The sequence below is a fragment of the Pseudorca crassidens genome, chromosome 12 (assembly GCF_039906515.1).
Source record: "Pseudorca crassidens isolate mPseCra1 chromosome 12, mPseCra1.hap1, whole genome shotgun sequence".
Lineage (NCBI taxonomy): Eukaryota > Metazoa > Chordata > Mammalia > Artiodactyla > Delphinidae > Pseudorca > Pseudorca crassidens.
In genome coordinates this window covers 9,996,137-10,015,175 of record NC_090307.1, presented here as the reverse complement: position 1 = coordinate 10,015,175, position 19,039 = coordinate 9,996,137, and positions in this window count along the sequence as shown.

The following is a 19,039-nucleotide window of genomic DNA, read 5'->3' as shown; positions in this document are numbered from 1 at the left end:
TTCTATTTTTAGTTTTTTAAGGAACGTCCATACTGTTCTCCATAGTGGCTGTATCAACTTACATTCCCACCAACAGTGCAAGAGGGTTCCCTTTTCTCCACACCTTCTGCAGCATTTATTGTTTGTAGATTTTTTGATGATGGCCATTCTGACAGGTGTGAGATGACATCTCATTGTAGTTTTGATTTGCATTTCTCTAATGATTAACGATGTTGAGCATTGTTTCATGTGTTTGTTGGCAATCTGTATATCTTCTTTGGAGAAATGTCTATTTAGGTCTTCTGCACATTTTTGGATTGGGTTGTTTGTTTTTTCAATATTGAGCTGCATGAGCTGCTTGTAAATTTTGGAGATTAATGCTTTGTCAGTTGCTTCATTTGCAAATATTTTCTCGCATTCTGAGGGTTGTCGTTTCATCTTGTTTATGGTTTCCTTTGCTGTGAAAAAGCTCTTAAGTTTCATTGGGTCCCATTTGTTTATTTTTGTTTTTATTTCCATTTCTCTAGGAGGTGGGTCAAAAAAGATCCTGTTGTGATTTATGTCATAGAGTGTTCTGCCTATGGTTTCTTCTAAAGTTTGATGGTGTCTGGCCTTACATTTAGGTCTTTAATCCATTTTGAGTTTATGTTTGTGTATGGTGTTAGGGAGTGTTCTAATTTCATTCTTTTACATGTAGCTGTCCAGTTTTCCCAGCACCACTTATTGAAGAGGCTTTTATTCACTGTATATTCTTGCCTCCTTTATCAAAGATAAGGTGACCATATGTGCATGGGTTTATCTCTGGGCTTTCTATCCTGTTCCATTGATCTATATTTTGGTTTCATGCCAGTACCATACTGTCTTGATTACTGTAGCTTTGTAGTATAGGCTGAAGTCAGGGAGCCTGATTCCTCCAGCTCCGTTTTTCTTACTCAAGATTGCTTTGGGTATTCGGGCTCTTTTGAGTTTCCATACAAATTGTAAAATTTTTTGTACTAATTCTGTGAAAAATGTGATTGGTAGTTTGATAGGGACTGACCTGAATCTGTAGATTGCTTTGGGTAGTATAGTCATTTTCACAATGTTAATTCTTCCAATCCAAGAACATGGTATATCTCTCCATCTATTTGTATCATCTTTAATTTCTTTCATCAGTGTCTTATAATTTTCTGCATACAGGTCTTTTGTCTCCTTAGGTAGGTTTATTCCTAGATATTTTATTCTTTTTGTCGCAGTGGTAAATGGGATTGTTTTCTTAATTTCACTTTCAAATTTTTCATCATTAGTGTATAGGAATGCGAGAGATTTCTGTGCAATAATTTTATATCCTGCTACTTTACCAAATTCATTGATTAGCTCTAGTAGTTTTCTGGTAGCATCTATTGGATTCTCTATGTATAGTATCATGTCATCAGCAAACAGTGACAGCTTTACTTCTTCTTTTCCCATTTGGATTCCTTTTATTTCTTTCTCCTCTCTGATTGCTGTGGCTAAAACTTCCAAAACTATGTTGAATAATACTGGTGAGAGTGGGCAACCTTGTCTTGTTCCTGATCTTAGTGGAAATGCTTTCAGTTTTTCACCATTGAGGATGATGTGGCTGTGGGTTTGTCATACATGGCCTTTATTATGTTGAGGAAAGTTCCCTCTATGCCTACTTTCTGCAGGGGTTTTATCATGAGTTGGTGTTGAATTTTGTCGAAAGCTCTCCCTGCATCTATTGAGATGATCATATGGTTTTTCTCCTTCAATTTATTAATATGGTGTATCACGTTGATTGATTGCATATATTGAAGAATCCTTGCATTCCTGGGATAAACCACACTTGATCATGGTGTATGATCCTTTTAACGTGCTGTTGGATTCTGTTTGCTAGTATTTTGTTGAGGATTTTTGCATCTATGTTCATCAGTGATATTGGCCTGTAGTTTTCTTTCTTTGTGACATCCTTGTCTGGTTTTGGTATCAAGGTGATGGTGGCCTCGCAGAATGAGTTTGGGAGTGTTGCTCCCTCTGCTATATTTTGGAAGATATTGAGAAGGAGAGGTATTAGCTCTTCTCTAAATGTTTGATAGAATTTGCCTGTGAAGCCATCTGGTCTTGGGCTTTTGTTTGTTGGAAGATTATAATCACAGTTTCAATTTCAGTGCTTGTGGTGGTCTGTTCATATTTTCTATTTTTTCCTGGTTCAGTCTTGGAAGGTTGTGCATTTCTAAGAATTTGTCCATTTCTTCCAGGTTTTCCATTTTCTTGGCTAGAGTTGTTTGTAGTAATCTCTCATGATCCTTTGTACTTCTGCAGTGTCAGTTGTTACTTCTCCTTTTTCATTTCTAATTCTATTGATTTGAGTCTTCTCCCTTTTTTTCTTGATGAGTCTGGCTAATGGTTTATCAATTTTGTTTATCTTCTCAAAGAACCAGCTTTTAGTTTTATTGATCTTTGCTATCATTTCCTTCATTTCTTTTTCATTTATTTCTGATCTGATTTTTATGATTTCTTTCCTTCTGCTAACTTTGGGGTTTTTTCTTCTTTCTCTAACTGCTTTAGGTGTAAGGTTAGGTTGTTTATTTGAGATGTTTCTTGTTTCTTAAGGTAGGATCATATTGCTATAAACTTCCCTCTTCGAACTGCTTTTGCTGCATCCCATAGGTTTTGGGTCGTTGTGTTTTCATTGTCATTTGTTTCCAGGTAATATTTGATTTCCTCTTTGATTTCTTCAGTGATCTCTTGGTTATTAAGTAATGTGTTGTTTAGCCTCCATGTGTTTGTATTTTTTACAGATTTTTTCCTGTAATTGATATCTAGTCTCATAGTGTTGTGGTCGGAAAAGACACTTGATACGATTTCAATTTTCTTAATTTTACCAGGACGTGATTTGTGACCCAGGATGTGATCTGTCCTGGAGAATGTTCCATGAGCACTTGAGAAGAATGCGTATTCTGTTGTTTATGAATGGAATGTCCTATAAGTATCAATAAGTCCATCTTGTTTAATATATCATTTAAAGCTTGTGTTTCCTTATTTATTTTCATTTTGGATGATCTGTCCATTCGTGAAATTGGGGTGTTAAAGTCCCCTGCTATGATTGTGTTATTGTTGATTTCCACTTTTATGGCTGTTAGTATTTGCCTTATGTATTGAGGTGCTCCTATGTTGGGTGCATAAATATTTACAATTGTTATATCTTCTTCTTGGATTGATCCCTTGATCATTATGTAGTGTCCCTCTTTGTCTCTTGTAATAGTCTTTGTTTTAAAGTCTATTTTGTCTGATATGAGAATTGCTACTCCAGCTTTCTTTTCATTTCTACTTGCATGGAATATCTTTTTCCATCCCCTCACTTTCAGTCTTTATGTGTCCCTAGGTCTGAAGTGGGTCTCATGTAGACAGCATATATATGGGTATTGTTTTTGTATCCATTCAGCCAGTCTTTTGGTTGGAGCATTTAATCCATTTACATTTAAGGTAATTATCAATATATATGTTCCTATTCCCATTTTCTTAATTGTTTTGGGTTTGTTATTGTAGGTCTTTTCGTTCTCTTGTGTTTCTTGTGTAGAGAAATTCCTTTAGCATTTGTTGTAAAGCTGGTTTGGTGGTGCTGAATTGTCTTAGCTTTTGCTTGTCTGTAAAGTTTTTAATTTCTCCATCAAATCTGAATGAGATCCTTGTTGGGTAGAGTAATTTTGGTTGTAGGTTTTTCTCCTTCATCACTTCAAATGTCCTGCCACTCCCTTCTGGCTTGCAGAGTTTCAGCTGAAAGATCAGCTGTTAACTTTATGGGATTCCCTTATGTGTTATTTGTTGTTTTTCCCTTGCTGCTTTTAATATTTATTCTTTGTATTTAATTTTTCATAGTTTGATTAATATGTGTCTTGGCGTGTTTCTCCTTGGATTTGTCCTGTATGGGACTCTCTGTGCTTCCTGGACTTGACTATTTCCTTTCCCACGTTAGGGAAGTTTTCAACTATAATCTCCTCAAATATTTTCTCAGTCCCTTTCTTCTTCTCTTCTTCTTCTGGGACCCCTATAAATCAAATGTTGGTGCATTTAATGTTGTCCTAGAGGTCTCTGAGACTGTCCTCAATTGTTTTCATTCTTTTTTCTTTATTCTGCTCTGTGGTAGTTATTTCCACTATTTTATCTTACAGGTCACTTATCCGTTCTTCTGCCTCAGTTATTCTGCTATTGATTCCTTCTGGAGAATTTTTAGTTTCATTTATTGTGTTGTTCATCACTGTTTGTTTGCTCTTTAGTTCTTCTAGGTCTTTGTTTAAAAGTTTCTTGCATTTTCAACGTTCTATTTCTAAGATTTTGGATCATCTTTACTATCATTATTCTGAAATCTTTTTCAGGTAGACTGCCTATTTTCTCTTCATTTGTTAGGTCTGGTGGGTTTTACCTTGTTCCTTCATCTGCTGTGTGTTTCTCTGTCTTCTCATTTTGCTTAACTTACTGTGTTTGGGGTCTCCTTTTCATAGGCTGCAGGTTGGTAGTTCCTGTTGTTTTTGGTTTCTGTCCCCAGTGGCTAAAGTTGGTTCAGTGGGTTGTGTAGGCTTCCTGGTGGAGGGGACTAATGCCTGTGTTCTGGTGGTTGAGGCTGGATCTTGTCTTTCTTGTGGGCAGGACCATGTCTGGTGGTGTGTTTTGGGGGTGTCTGTGGCCTTATGAGCTTAGGCAGCCTCTCTGCTAATGGGTGGGGTTGTGTTCCTGTCTTGCTAGTTGTTTGGCATAGGCTGTCCAACACTGTAGCTTGCTGGTCGTTGAGTGGAGCTGTGTCCTGGCGTTGAGATGGAGATCTCTGGGAGATTGTCGTCGTTTGATATTATGTGGAGCTGGGAGGTCTCTGTGGACCAGTGTCCTCAAGTTGGCTCCCCCACCTCAGAGGCTCAGCTCTGATGCCTGGCTGGAGCACCAGAAGCCTGTCCTCCACACGGCTCAGAATAAAAGGGAGGAAAAAAAGAAATAAAGGAAGAATAAGATAAAATAAAGTAAAATAAAATGAAGTTATTAAAATAAAAAAATAATTATTAAGAATTTTAAAAAATTAAGTAATTTAAAAAAAAAAACGGACGGACAGAACCCTAGGACAAATGGTGAAAGCAAAGCTATACAGACAAAATGTCACAGAGAAGCATACACACACACACTCACAAAAAGAGGAAAAGGGAAAAAATAATCTATGTTGCTCACAAAGTCCACCTCCTCAATTTGGGATGAGTCGTTGTCTATTCACGTATTCCACAGATGCAGGGTACATCAAGCTGATTGTGGAGATTTAATCCGCTGCTCCTGAGCCTGCTGGGAGACATTTCCCTTTCTCTTCTTTGTTCGCAGAGCTCCCGGGGCTCAGCTTTGGAATTGGCCCCGCCTCTGCGTGTAGGTTGCCTGAGGGCGTCTGTTCTTTGCTCAGACAGGACGGGGTTAAAAGAGCCGCTGATTCGGGGGCTCTGGCTCACTCAGGCCGGGGGGAGGAGGGAGGAGCACGGAGTGCGGCGCGGGCCTGCGGCGTGACGTTGCACCAGCGTGAGGCGCAGGCCGGCGTGACGTTGCACCAGCCTGAGGCGCACCGTGCGTTCTCCCGGGGAAGTTGTCCCTGGATCCTGGGACCCTGGCAGTGGCGGGCTGCACAGGCTCCGGAGGGGAGGTGTGGAGAGTGACCTGTGCTCGCACACAGGCTTCTTGGTGGCGGCAGCAGCAGCCTTAGCGTCTCATGTCCGTCTCTGGGGTCCGCGCTGGTAGCCGCGGCTCGCGTCCGTCTCTGGAGCTCCTTTAAGCAGCGCTCTGAATCCCCTCTCCTCGCGCACCAGGAAACAAAGAGGGAAGAAAAAGTCTCATGCCTCTTCGGCAGGTCCAGACTTTTCCCCGGACTCCCTCCTGGCTAGCCGTGGTGCACTAGCCCCTTCAGGCTGTGTTCACGCCGCCAACCCCAGTCCTCTTCCGGAGCTCCGACCGAAGCCCGAGCCTCAGCTCGCAGCCCCGCCCGCCCCGGCGGGTGAGCAGACAAGCCTCTCGGGCTGGTGAGTGCCGGTCGGCACCGACCCTCTGTGCGGGAATCTCCCCGCTTTGTCCCCCGCACCCCTGTTGCTGTGCTCTCCTCCGCGGCTCCAAAGCTTTCCCCCTCCGCCACCCGCAGTCTCCGCCCACGGAGGGGCTTCCTAGTGTGTTGAAACCTTTCCTCCTTCACAGCTCCCTCCCACTGGTGCAGGTCCCGTCCCTATCCTTTTGTCTCTGTTTATTCTTTATTCTTTTGCCCTACCCAGGTATGTGGGGGGTTTCTTGCCTTTTGGGAGGTCTGAGGTCTTCTGCCAGCGTTCAGTAGGTGTTCTGTAGGAGTTGTTCCACGTGTAGATGTATTTCTGATGTATCTGTGGGGAGGAAGGTGATCTCCACGTCTTACTCTTTTGCCATCTTGAAGCTCCTCTGTTACAACTTTTAAAACAGTTGTGTCCTGAACCTTAATGTTTAAATGTGCCCCTTTGGTAAATATTTTAAATTTAAATGATAAATTTTAAATGGGAAAAAAGAAAGCAATTTATGTGTACTCTATTTTTTAAACGTATAATACAATACTAGTTATAGTAGTTAGGATTCAGTAGACATTTTCACAACCAAATTCAAGAATATCGGGAATTGAGAACCTATGCCCTGTTGTCAAAAGCTGTGAAGGGTCTGAGATGTTTCCCTACTTGTGAGCTAACTAGTCAGGTGCCACATGTCCACGCATGCTGACAGAAGTTACTGAATGCTAGTGTCAGAGGTGAAGGATAGTATTATACTCACAGCAGTAGAAGTAGCCAGAGCATAAGCATTTGCACTACTTCCCAGAGTTTCACTTCTGACAAAGTGAAACAGACATGGCCAGACTGTGCTACACACACACAGTGAGTTGTGTTACAAGACAAGAACCCAGGGCTTCCCTGGTGGCGCAGTGGTTGAGAGTCCGCCTGCCGATGCAGGGGACACGGGTTCGTGCCCAGGTCCGGGAAGATCCCACATGCCGCAGAGCGGCTGGGCCCGTGAGCCATGGCTGCTGAGCCTGTTCGTCCGGAGCCTGTGCTCTGCAACGGGAGAGGCCACAGCAGTGAGAGGCCCGCGTACCGCAAAAAAAAGAGACAAAAACCCAGAGCTTAGAGAACTCAAATCTTTTATAATCAACAGTGAGCCTGCCTGACCTTCACCATGGAGAGGAACAGCATCTTTATGATGCTGGACAGCAAACAAGCCTGCCCTTTACTTCAGAGGGGGACACACTCTCTCATTTCCAAAGCTGTTTGCTGTACAAATAATCCTTGAAAAGGCAATCCAGAACAAAGGCAGTCAATGCTTCTGTTTGCAAGATGTGCAGAAACTTAAGACACCCACAGAGAAGTTTCCTGACGTACATTCCCCCAAACTTCTCCAGTCTTCAAAGCATCACCTTCCTGCGGTATCCCAGTCAAGTAAATCTTGTAGACTGTGTTGGAATTTTCTGTTTAGTCTTGTTACCTACAGCTGCCACTGATATCTGTCCCCCTTATTTTCAGCAAAAACCTAACAAAGTGGCCCTAGTAAATATGTTTTTAACAAGTTAATTAAAAAATGAGTGATAGATTAATATATGACAAAAAAAAAGAGGAAACAATGTATACAATTTTCATTCTCCACTGCGGATGAGGGAAAGAATAATTTTTTAAAAATAAATCCAGGTTACTAATGAGAAATTTAAACTATGAATTGTGTCTCAATAAAAGTAATCTTTAAGAGAAAGTTTTCAGTGATGAAAGACAACCAACACTTTCAATCTCTTTTGATTACAAATATATTAGCAAGGGCTATGTTCAAAGATGCAAAAGTCTTCAAAGGCTAACTCCAACTTCAAAGAAGCATCCAGTGCATGCATAAAGGATGTTTTCTTTAAGAGTTTTTCAAGTCCTGGATGAATTTCGCAACGTAAAGTCAGTCTTTTAAAGTCAGTGAATAAAAAAGACAAAGTCTTAGAAGAGAACATGGGCTTTGAAATGCCCACAGCAGTATCATAATGCAATACTAGTAAAGTACAAAATAGGACATTCCTGCAAATTTTTGTCAAATAAAAAATATTGAATGATTGGATGAAGGTTAGAAATATCATTTTCCCCTTCCTTTTATTTTTTTAAACACCCCAGCGGAAATAACAAGGCAACTAACACCAACAGTTTCTATACTGTAAGACTTTGTTAGCAGTTGCCACTGATTTACCAAACCAAGAGTTTTCGCATATGCCCCAGAGGATAAGAGCAAACTAAGTCACATGTTTGTGAGTAAAAATGACCATCACTATATTAGCCCACTTTTGAAGATTAATTTTATAGGGTCCAGCATATCCATCCCATACAGTACTTTATTTCCTTATCATGGCACTTATGGGAATGCCACCCACATTGTGATTAAAGATGGATCAATGGCTTTGGCCTGGGAGAGGGAAGTTCTTTTCCAATGTCAACTGCTATTGGACTGTATAATAATTGGGCATAATAATTTAAAGAAGGATATTCATAAAACTGCATCCTCTAATGTACAGTAGAGAAAACAAAGCTGAGACATAAACCTCTAAGGAGAGGCAGCTACTCGTCTGGTGTTAGTGCCCCTGAGAGGAGATGTGAGGACTACTCCGGGAGCGTGAATAAAAACCTGGACACGAACTACTTGCTGCTAATCAGCCCGTGCTCCTGAGAACGAGGCTGGGGAAGAGAGCTGCTGGAGAATTATGCAGAAAAAAGCAAGTGTAGCAGCAGGAACAAGTCCATCTGCGTCCTCCTGCCTTGCTGCCCCCCACCAGCATCCCCTGTTGACACATCCTAACAGGGAGTCTGGCTGGCCTTTGCAGAGTCCCAGCACCAGTATCATGATAAAGAAGTAGAGAATCTAGAAAAGTGGGTATCTTAAAGTGGGCATCTTTTTAATGTAAAATAATCTGTGGTCTTGATGGAAGAAGGAAAATTTTCATGCTGTAGCCCGTCACCAAGGATTTTTGCTCCTCTTAATTTCCTTTATAATTCTATGTTCCATGATTGATTCTAAGTACTTATCTGAGAAACAAAGCACACACAGAAAAACATGCACTAGAGTGAGATTGGTAAATGTAGAAACAAAAACATTCTGAGCAAGCAGCATAGTCTACAGTGGCTGGGACTGGCTTCAGAGGAAGCAAATTCCATATGAACTAGCAACTACCATGATGTTGTTAGAAACAGAAACGATTGGGATTTCTGGGGTAGAATTTCTAATAGTTATACACAGTATGCTTCATATTTTAATATTGCTTCATATTTTAAAAATAATTTTAATTTATTCAAATCTAAAATGCCATTGTTTATTGAATAGGGAACTCTAATTTTTGACAGCAAAGAAGTTTGACAGTTTGACAACAGAGAATAAAAATCACTGTAGTATCTTTTTTAACATGTTATCGATTTTTCACATGATCTTAATGTATTTAACCCAGTGGAGGCAAAGACAATTATAACTGGCTTCGACTTTCCCAAACTTATGGTTGATTACAATTCAACATCAAACATTATTTTTATGTACACTTGAGTTTTTATAAATAGATCAACATACATAAAGTTTATTATGTAAATGGGCTGTCTACCTCTTTCGTATTCTCAGCTCAGGAAATTTTGAAGTATTTCAATTAATTTGGAAGTCTCTTCCACTCTGTCAGGTTTTTCTATGGAATTATGCCTTACTAAATAAAAAAGGTAGTCATAAAATTGAACAGTTTTTTAACCAGAGAGTACTGTACCCCCAGACTCTCTTCAATGAAGTAATGTATATTAAACAAAAAAGTAACACTAGGTGGTGAAGAGAACTAAAAGTACATTATAATCATTTTAAGCAGCAATAACCAATAATATATTAAGCGTTACTTTCAATTCTTAGACCTGAATTTTTGCTATTTTAAATTCCTCTGTGAGTTATTCTCATCTACTTATTAGGGGGATGTGTCTCATTCTAGTACTGAGTAAATAATGAACCCACATTCTGAAGAATAAGGTTGTATTCCTTGATCTGCTCCCATTGACTTTTCCCATCAGCAGCTATCAGCAAAACAACTGAGACAGAAAGCTGGGAAGAGAGAGAGGCAGAAATAAATGAACAACATGTGTCAGTTCATATTATGGGAAAACTACTATCCTAGGAGTTTAAGGGAATAGAAAAAATGTTTTAATATATTTAATATATATTATCCTTTCTGCTGAAGCCCTTTATCAGGTGGAGAAATGTGATATATACATAAGGAGGATGAACATGACATGACCATTGAATCAGTAAACAGCACTTACCCACCTCATAGTGGTCAGATTTGGTAGTTGATTCAAGCAGAGACAAGTCTGTATCTAGGTGTCCACTTACACTATTTAATATAAAACTGAATACAGATGGTGGCACCTCTCACCAGCCTGTGCCCAGTGATATATCTGTGAATTCCATTCTAACTTTAAGGCTAACCAAGTGGGCGTAGAGAAACATTATCTTTTACCACTTGGTATCAATGTTGAGTTTTGTGTGGGGACTGCACCCCCTTAATCCAGTGATCAATCATGCATCCAAATGCAAAGCTGCACTGCTTTTTTCCAGGACCCCGAGTACACACCATGGCAGACTAGACTCTTCTTCAGAGTGATACACTAGGGTGTCGCACAGCTGGAAAAATTACTTTAATTACCAGAAAATCAATCAGCAGTTACAGTGTTGCTATCTTTTACAATCAGTGGGAGAAATTAAAACCTCATGCTTAAGCATCAGCAGCTTGGCAAATCATCTTCCCTCCCTGGGCCTCCTTCCTCATCTCTAAAATCAGAGATATACTATTCAGAGGGTTATTGGATTAGTTAAATCAGTTAAAACATCAAATGTACACTGTGTCAGGTGACCTAAGAAGTACTCAGGTATGTTGTTTATACTACATTTGATCTTAGCCCAAAGGCTGAGAGGTGATTTATATCTTATTTATAAATAACTATTATGAAATCATTAGGAATTTGCAAGGATTGCACATTGATTTCAGTGTATCAAAATGCCACTGTCATTAATGGTATTGAGCTTGTATGTCCATGTCCTGTGGGTATCCATGTGTCATGCTCATCGTGAGATGAGCACAGGACCACACAAAAGAGAACATGCCTTGTATCATTCAGCAGATCCTCATGGAAAACAAAAGAAAGGTGCAGACATTTTTTAGGTGTCTCTGACATGCCCAGTGTGAGCTAGAAATTTTGTATGGATTATGTCCTTTAAACTTAACAACATTCTCATGAGTATATAATTATCACTATTTTAGTATCAGTGTAAAATGAGTAAGATTAAATAATTGGTTCAAGACCAATGTAAACTACCTTTAATTAGACTCCAAAATTTCATACCTTTCTCATGATTATATTGAATCCCACAATTTACCAAGAAAAGTGTATGTAATATCTACTTCCAGAGCCATAAATCATTATTTAAAATAATAATAGCAATTTGTCACATTAACATGACATTTAAAAATATGCATTATGGCCAAGCTATAGAAACAGCCTAAGTGTCCATCAAGAGATGAATGGATAAAGAAGATGTGGTATGTGTGTGTGTGGGTGTGTGTGTATATATATATATATATATATATATATATATATATATACACACACACATATATATTCAGCCATGAGAAAAAATGGAATCCTACCATTTGTGACAACATAGGTAGACCTGGGGTATCATGTTAAGTGATTAAATCAGACAGAGAAAGACAAATACTGTGTGATATCACTTATATGTGGAATCTTTTTTTAATAGTCTAATTCACAGAAACAGTAGAAATGTGGTTGCCAGAGGCTTGGTGTTGGGGGTAGGAAATGAGGAGATGTTGGTCAGAGTACAAACTTCAGTTAGAATATGAATAAATTCTGGGAATCTCATGCACAGCATTGCTATTATAGATAACAATAACAATGCTGTACGATATACTTAAAAGTTGCTAAGAGAATAGGTCTTAAATGTTTTCATAGCACACACAAAAATAGTAATTATGTAATGTGATAAAGATGTTGGCTAACTCTAACACGGTAATCGTATTGCAATATATGAGAATCAAATCAATATTTTGTATACCTTAAGCTTAAACAATGTCATATATCAATTAGATTTCAGTAAAGCTGGGGGAAGTATGCATTAGCTCATTTGGTTTACATGAATACCTAACTTTAGAGATTCTAGATAATATGCTACCATTGATTAAGCAAGCTATAAAATATCCAGAAAAAAAGCAGGATAGCAAATAGGTTGTATATTTATGTTATTTCCCTACTCCTCATAGGTTTTTTAAAAAAATCATCCAGGAAATATGATATTGTTTCATAAATCTATATATCATTTGTATGTTTTCCAGGGGTAGATAAAGGAGATTTTAGTATTGAAAGGCATTGAAATGCGAGGTCTATCGGGAAAGTTCTTCTTCAAAATGTGCCTGTTCAGGTCTGTACTGGGAGCACGATTGCTCTCAAGGACACTTCACCTGTAAGCTTTGAATTGGTGTCAGGAGCTTAGCTTGGTGTGCTCCCAGAGCTGTGAATAACCTCTGATTACCAGATCACAGATCTTCCACATTGATATGGGAGCATTTTTTCTTTTGTGTTTTTTTTTTTCTTTTTTGTGGGGAGTCTTGGCTGCTCCCAAGTGACAGTCTTAGGGTAGAACTGAGGATATCGACCCATGTGATTCACTGTGAAGAATCAAACTAGACCCCAAACTTTTATCATTTCTTGCACTCAAGTGGTTGCTGGCTAATAATCTTACACATGGACTCAGAATCTAATGAAGGATTTGGTGCTAGACATAAATGCTTTTAATGGAAATACTGTTTCCTATGTAAGAATAAGAATGAGTAAGAAAAGTTAAGAAGAAATAATTCTTCATTTCCTTTTGTTTATTTTGTTTTCTGTGTCTTTAAACTAGAATACACACAATATACCTAACATTTTTCTTGGAGAATCTGCTGTTGGAAGAGATTGAAGAAAAATAAAATTTGTGCTTCAGTTTCACCAGAGGCATAATGAGATTTTTCTGAAGTAAGAGACATACCTTTTGGGGTGAAAATTAGAAACTAAGACCTAGGAATCTATAAACACGTTACATAAAACTGTAAATTTCTCTCGAAATGCGATTTGAACATAAGTAAACCAGAAATGATAGATGTTTTAATAAAAGACACTACAACCAGCTACTGTATGTAATTATTGTTGGTTTCATTTAGAGAAATATGTGTTTTCTCAGAATAAAATAGCAGAACACACACAGACAGGCACACACACGCAAATATGCAAACTAGAACCTAAAATCATTTTATTGTCTTTCTCACACACATACTTTTAAAATAGTATATAAATAAGTACATAAATACATACGTGCATTAAAAAAGTAATTCATTAAAATACGACCTTAATTCATACTGTCCCCCCAAAAAATTTAGTAAGTGAAAACACACACACGCACGCCAGAGGAATAGATATATAAACAAAATTAGCAATGTAAGGCCAGAGCTGAAATTGGGATACACTTGTGAAAATGGCAGAGCAGAGTGACAGAAGCCGGATATCAAGAAAGATTTTATTATAAAGGAGGAAGTTGGCTATAAAGGAGCAAGATTCAGCAATAAAACTTGTGGAACACAGGGCAGTCTGATGTTTTGACAACCTGGCTACTGCTACTTGAACCCTTTCCAACACAGCCACTTCAGAAGTGTGTGTGCATCTGGGGAAGAGCAGATGAAAGCAGATCTAAAAGAACTGCCTCACTGAGTTGAGTGACACCACGCACCTTTTCAATAGGGAGACACAAAAGAAGAAGAATTCTCCTCCTCAATTTACTGCAGCTCTGGTCCATCTCAGCCCTGAAAGTCTCGGTAGGCATAATGACCAGCTTGACTCTGAACCTATATTTTATAGTTTTTCTCAGATCTGTGGACTCAAAGAATAGCCAGGTGTGGGGAATTAAACAGCAGGCCGCAGTAGGGAATAGCCTACCTTGATTCTAGAACTCATGTTGGAATCCCGGAAGTGCTAGTATGAAAAGCCTTGAAAATTGCAGTTATCCATTGCAATCTGTTGATTAATTTTAATTGGACTGCATTAACTCCTGGAGACTAGTGTAGCCTGAGCATCTATGAAGACATATTTGTTATAGTGCAGAAAACCACAAGTTCGGTCCAAACCTTAATAATTGTCCTTCAGAAATTAATATCTTTAAGATGGACATTGTGAAATAAATAGGTGTTATATCAGCATAAATGTAGAATTCTTCAGAGTTTTACCTATGTCATTTTTGTATGTAAATTTTAGTAGTTTAGTAGCCTGTTATTTTAAAAAAAAGAAACAATGTTAGGAAGTTAAGTAGGAACCTAGGTGGGAGCTTCTGAGAAAGACTTTTAGTACCAAAGACTCACTAAAATTTCCCTTTATCTACCCCTAGAAAACATACAAATTATATATAGATTTATGAAACAATACATGTTTCCTGGATAATTTTTTTAAAAACCTATGAGGAGTATGGGAATAACATAAAAATACAACTCCTTTGCTCTCCTGCTTGTTTTTTATATTATATAACTTGCCTAATCAATGGTAGCATACTATCTAGAATCTCTAAACTTAGGCATTCATGCAAACCAAATGAGATAATGTTCTTACCACACACACAGGAAATAGTAATTATATGATGTGATGAAGACATTAGCCAACACTAAAATGGTAATCCTGTTGCAATGTATAAGTGAGTCAAATCAACCCTTTGTACACCTTAAACTTATACAATGTCATATGTCAATTAGATTTCGACAAAACTGGGGAAAATATGCATTATCTGACAATTTTAGATATGGAGCATAAAATTATAAAATATCAGAACTGGAAGAGTCCACAAAGGTCATCTTGTCTAAAACTGAAATTTACAGTTAAGAAACAGCTACGGAATTAAAAAGACAAAATCATGTAACTAAGATAAGAATATTAGTAATAAGAATGAGGAAAAAATGCAGGCAGGAAAGGAGGAGGGAAAATTGTGATTTTTTATTTGTGTATACTACATGCTGTACATCACAGAGCAGGATTTGTTCTCTTAATTTTTCTACTATACCAGAACACTGAATGAAGATTTTCAAAAATATTCAGGCATATCACATTCATAATCTTCAAGAAAACCCAGTTCCTTTAGAAAAGAGGACCTCATTTCATTAGGGAGAGCAGAGATTGCATTTCTTTGCTTCTATTTGCATTTTGCAGCAATGTTCTCACCCACAGAAGGAGAAGAGTCATGGAAATATTCTGAAATGCAGGCTCTCCTTAGATATTTTGTTAGAATATAATTTTCCTCACTCCCTTATGCAATTCAATCACTAGATATAAAGCAACATGAAAAACGTCTGTCTTCATTTTCATGTATGCTGCCTAATGTATTTGTTTTGTTGCTGTTGCTGGTTTGTTTTGTTTTTAACCTGTTAACCTACTACTTACTATTCTTCTATTCTTGCTTGTATTCACTTTAGGTTTACTTATATTTACTTTAAAATTTTGTATTAGTTGGAATTCAGGTTCAGTTGTTAGTGAATGAGACCCAACTGTAGTGACTTCAGAAATCAGGTTTATTCTTTCATATAAAGGAAGTCTGGAGGTAGCTGGTCAAAAGCTGGCATTGCAGGTAATTCTGTGACATCATTAGCCAAGGATTTTTTCTCCTCTGATATCATTAGTATTTGGCTCTCAAGCTCAAGGTTACCCCATGGTTTAAAATGGCTGCTGGGACTCAGGGCATCAAGTCAAATAAAAAACAATAATTACAAATTTTCCTAAGCCACAGGCAGAAATACAGAATCTTGCTGCAGAATTCAGGATTTTATTAGATATATATTATTTTGTATTACAGGTATGTAACAGCTAGTTTAGTTAATGAAACTCTTAGAGGTAAGGTGTTAAAAAGCAGCATGGTAGAAATAGGATTAAATAATCTAATTATATAATTTTTTTAATTTTAAAGGGCAAAAATATCACCACATAATGCTATTTAAGAAGGTATTATTTTTCACAAAGTCCTACCAATAATTCAAAAATATAAACTCAATAAAGATGAGAAATAGACTTTAGGTAGGTTCAAGCTTCAGGTGGACTCAACAGCTTAAATAAAAGGAGTCATGTATTTTTCACAAATGGATTCAATTGTTAAATTAAAATTTAGTCAGAAAAATATAAATTGAAATATGAAATTTACAATTTGGAAAATAACCAAAATTTTAGAGATCCATATAAAAAAGTAACAATTTTTAACTCTGAAGAAGGCAACCAGCTCATGAAAGAACTCTTAAGACCAAATTTCCTCAGTTATCTAAGAATTAAGAGCCAGTAGAGAAGGATACATATAAACTAACTGCAAGCAAAAGGGCTCTCAGAAGATCCCGTTTACCATATTGATAGGAAACAACAAGAATTATCAAAACCTGTTCAGTTATATCCCTTTGAGGATAAAATTAGTACTCCAGAAACTTCCTGTCATTTTTCTTAACTCCCAAGTGGCATTATCTGCAAATATAGAAAAATTACAATATACTCATAAATTTAGAGCCACTCTATCCACAATTAATTCCAGCTTCGTAGAACAGTATATTCTTTAGAGGAAATGTAAGTAGTTAGAAAAAACTAAGAATGAAGACAACTTGTAATAAGCATAAAAGGAAAAAATAGAGTACTTTTTGTTTTAAAGCAAAACATCTGGTTGTATCATAAAATATAAGAAAACAGCAAAGGACAGAAGTTGTGTGTGTAGTCAGTTGTAGAAAGCTTGAGAGAAAATTGATTTTATTTTCTCTGCTTTACTGGAACTAATCAAGGAGTGGAACTTTGTAACAATCCTAAATACTTTTCAATTTCTAACATGGACCTTCAATTTGGGAACTGTTATCATAGAATATTCCTTTCTTCTTTTTGATATAACCTGTAAAAATTTAATAAACAGGATTTATTCTGCAAATAGAACTGTCAGATAAAATATATTAAAATTTCATTTAATTTAACTGCATATAATCAGATTATAGCTGATCTAGAAATTAGAATACTACATTATGTATGAGACAGGAAATGAGCAAAGAATTACCCAAAGTCCCAGAATCCCTATGGAGAAAAGACTAAGGGCATAGATAGAATAATTGGAGCAAAATCCATGAGAATCCAGATTGATTCTTCTTAGATTAATGTAGATCTTCATTTTGGTATCAATACGAAGAGGTTAAGATTATGCTCTTAGGGCATTAACTCAGGACCCACATCAAAGATCTATTGTTTATAAAAACTGACTTCTGATCCAGTAGCCAGAAATTCTCCTTCTTGCCTCAGATCAATGAGTCCTCAACTAAATTAGTCAAAATATCTTCATGTCTTATACTAGGGTCATCTTTAAATCCAATGCTACTATACTAAATGAATCACTGTGGCTAATGAAAAACACACATTCTTCTAGTTAATTATTTATAAATAAGTTTTGCTTTTTTCTTCTCATATTGCCATTCATTTTTGTAACGTTCCTAATCAAGCAACTCTATAAAGCTTACACAGTGAAGAATCTCATGACTGATTTTGTAGTTAGAGCAGTATCTGTACACAGGAAGGATTTTTGTCCATTCTCATACCAAAATGAGTCTTAATGTTTTGCTTCATGGCAATTATCTTAAAAATAAAAAGAGTTGATACCAGCCTGGCTGTGCATAGTCAGTCTCTTGTCGAATTCCATTCCTAACCAGGAGCAAAATAGGTTCAAAAGTTTAAAAGCTGGCCCTTTCTAGGGCATGTCAGTTTGCCATAAATATAGAGATAAGTATATACACCAAAAGTAAACATATTTGGAGTAATGATTATGTGATGCCTTTTGTCATTAGTGAAAAAGTCAGTAATAAAATGGTAATACAGAGTCTAGAGAAAATATTGTTAGCAGATTATCATGCTAAATAGGTTGCACTGGCAAAATCTTTATGCAAGAATCTTTTGTAAAAGAAACACAAAGCATGAGAAGGATCAAAAACTCCATCATAGGTATGGAAATGTGCTGTGATTCAAAAAATGAGCACTGGAAGTTATCATATTTAAAATCCATGGGAATAAGATTTAGAAATGTTAGAATAGTCATCTGACTGCCCAGATAAAACCTCAGATGCACACTTGCCAAAAGGAGGCTTGAAGCAAGGCAGTAGAGATTAACTGTAAACATTAAGCAAACATTGTGAGAAACACTCTGGGAGGAAACTTTTCTAAGATAGCGGAGCCTGGGGAATTCGTGACTTTTATGTGATTGATATAATAAGAAAAAGTAAAGGTAAGATTGAACTGGAGCTACGTCCTAAAAGATCCTTTCATCCTCTTCAAATAGGTTTTATAGAATTTCCTTCCGCTATGGTTATGGCAATATCCTAATAATAGTTTATTATCTGAACTGGTCGGACCATTTTCCTGTAGAACTACAACCCTCATAATGGCTAAAACAAAAATAGATACTCTGTTTCCCAGCTGGGACATTCAGATTCACCTACCCAGTGATAGAGGAACATATTTTACTGGGACAGCTGTTTATAAACTATGGAAAGATTTGTCACTTACTCAGAAGCTTAATTTCCTTATCATTCCCAATACTCTTGAAAAGTGGGGAAAAAAAAATTAAAACTAAAATTAGCTAACCAACCAGATACCATTGAATTCCTGTGGCTTAAAGTACTACCCTTGGCTTATATGGCCTACATAAGGGGAATACATTGATTCTTGGGCTGTAACAGTAACTGTCATGATGACACCAAGAAACAACATATTACAGCTCAAAGAAGTTAATTATATCTCTTTTGAAGCTTCTGGATTATCTATGTGGGAGATTAGACTCTTCAGTGCGTGGGTTTAAGAATCATTGTTTCGTGGAGTTAGTAGTTAGACCACTCCAGCACCCTCACAAGGAGTCCAAAGGGATAAAAACGTTTGGGGTGAAATAAATAATAACTGGTAGAACAGATTTCTAAGACTATCAATTTAATCCA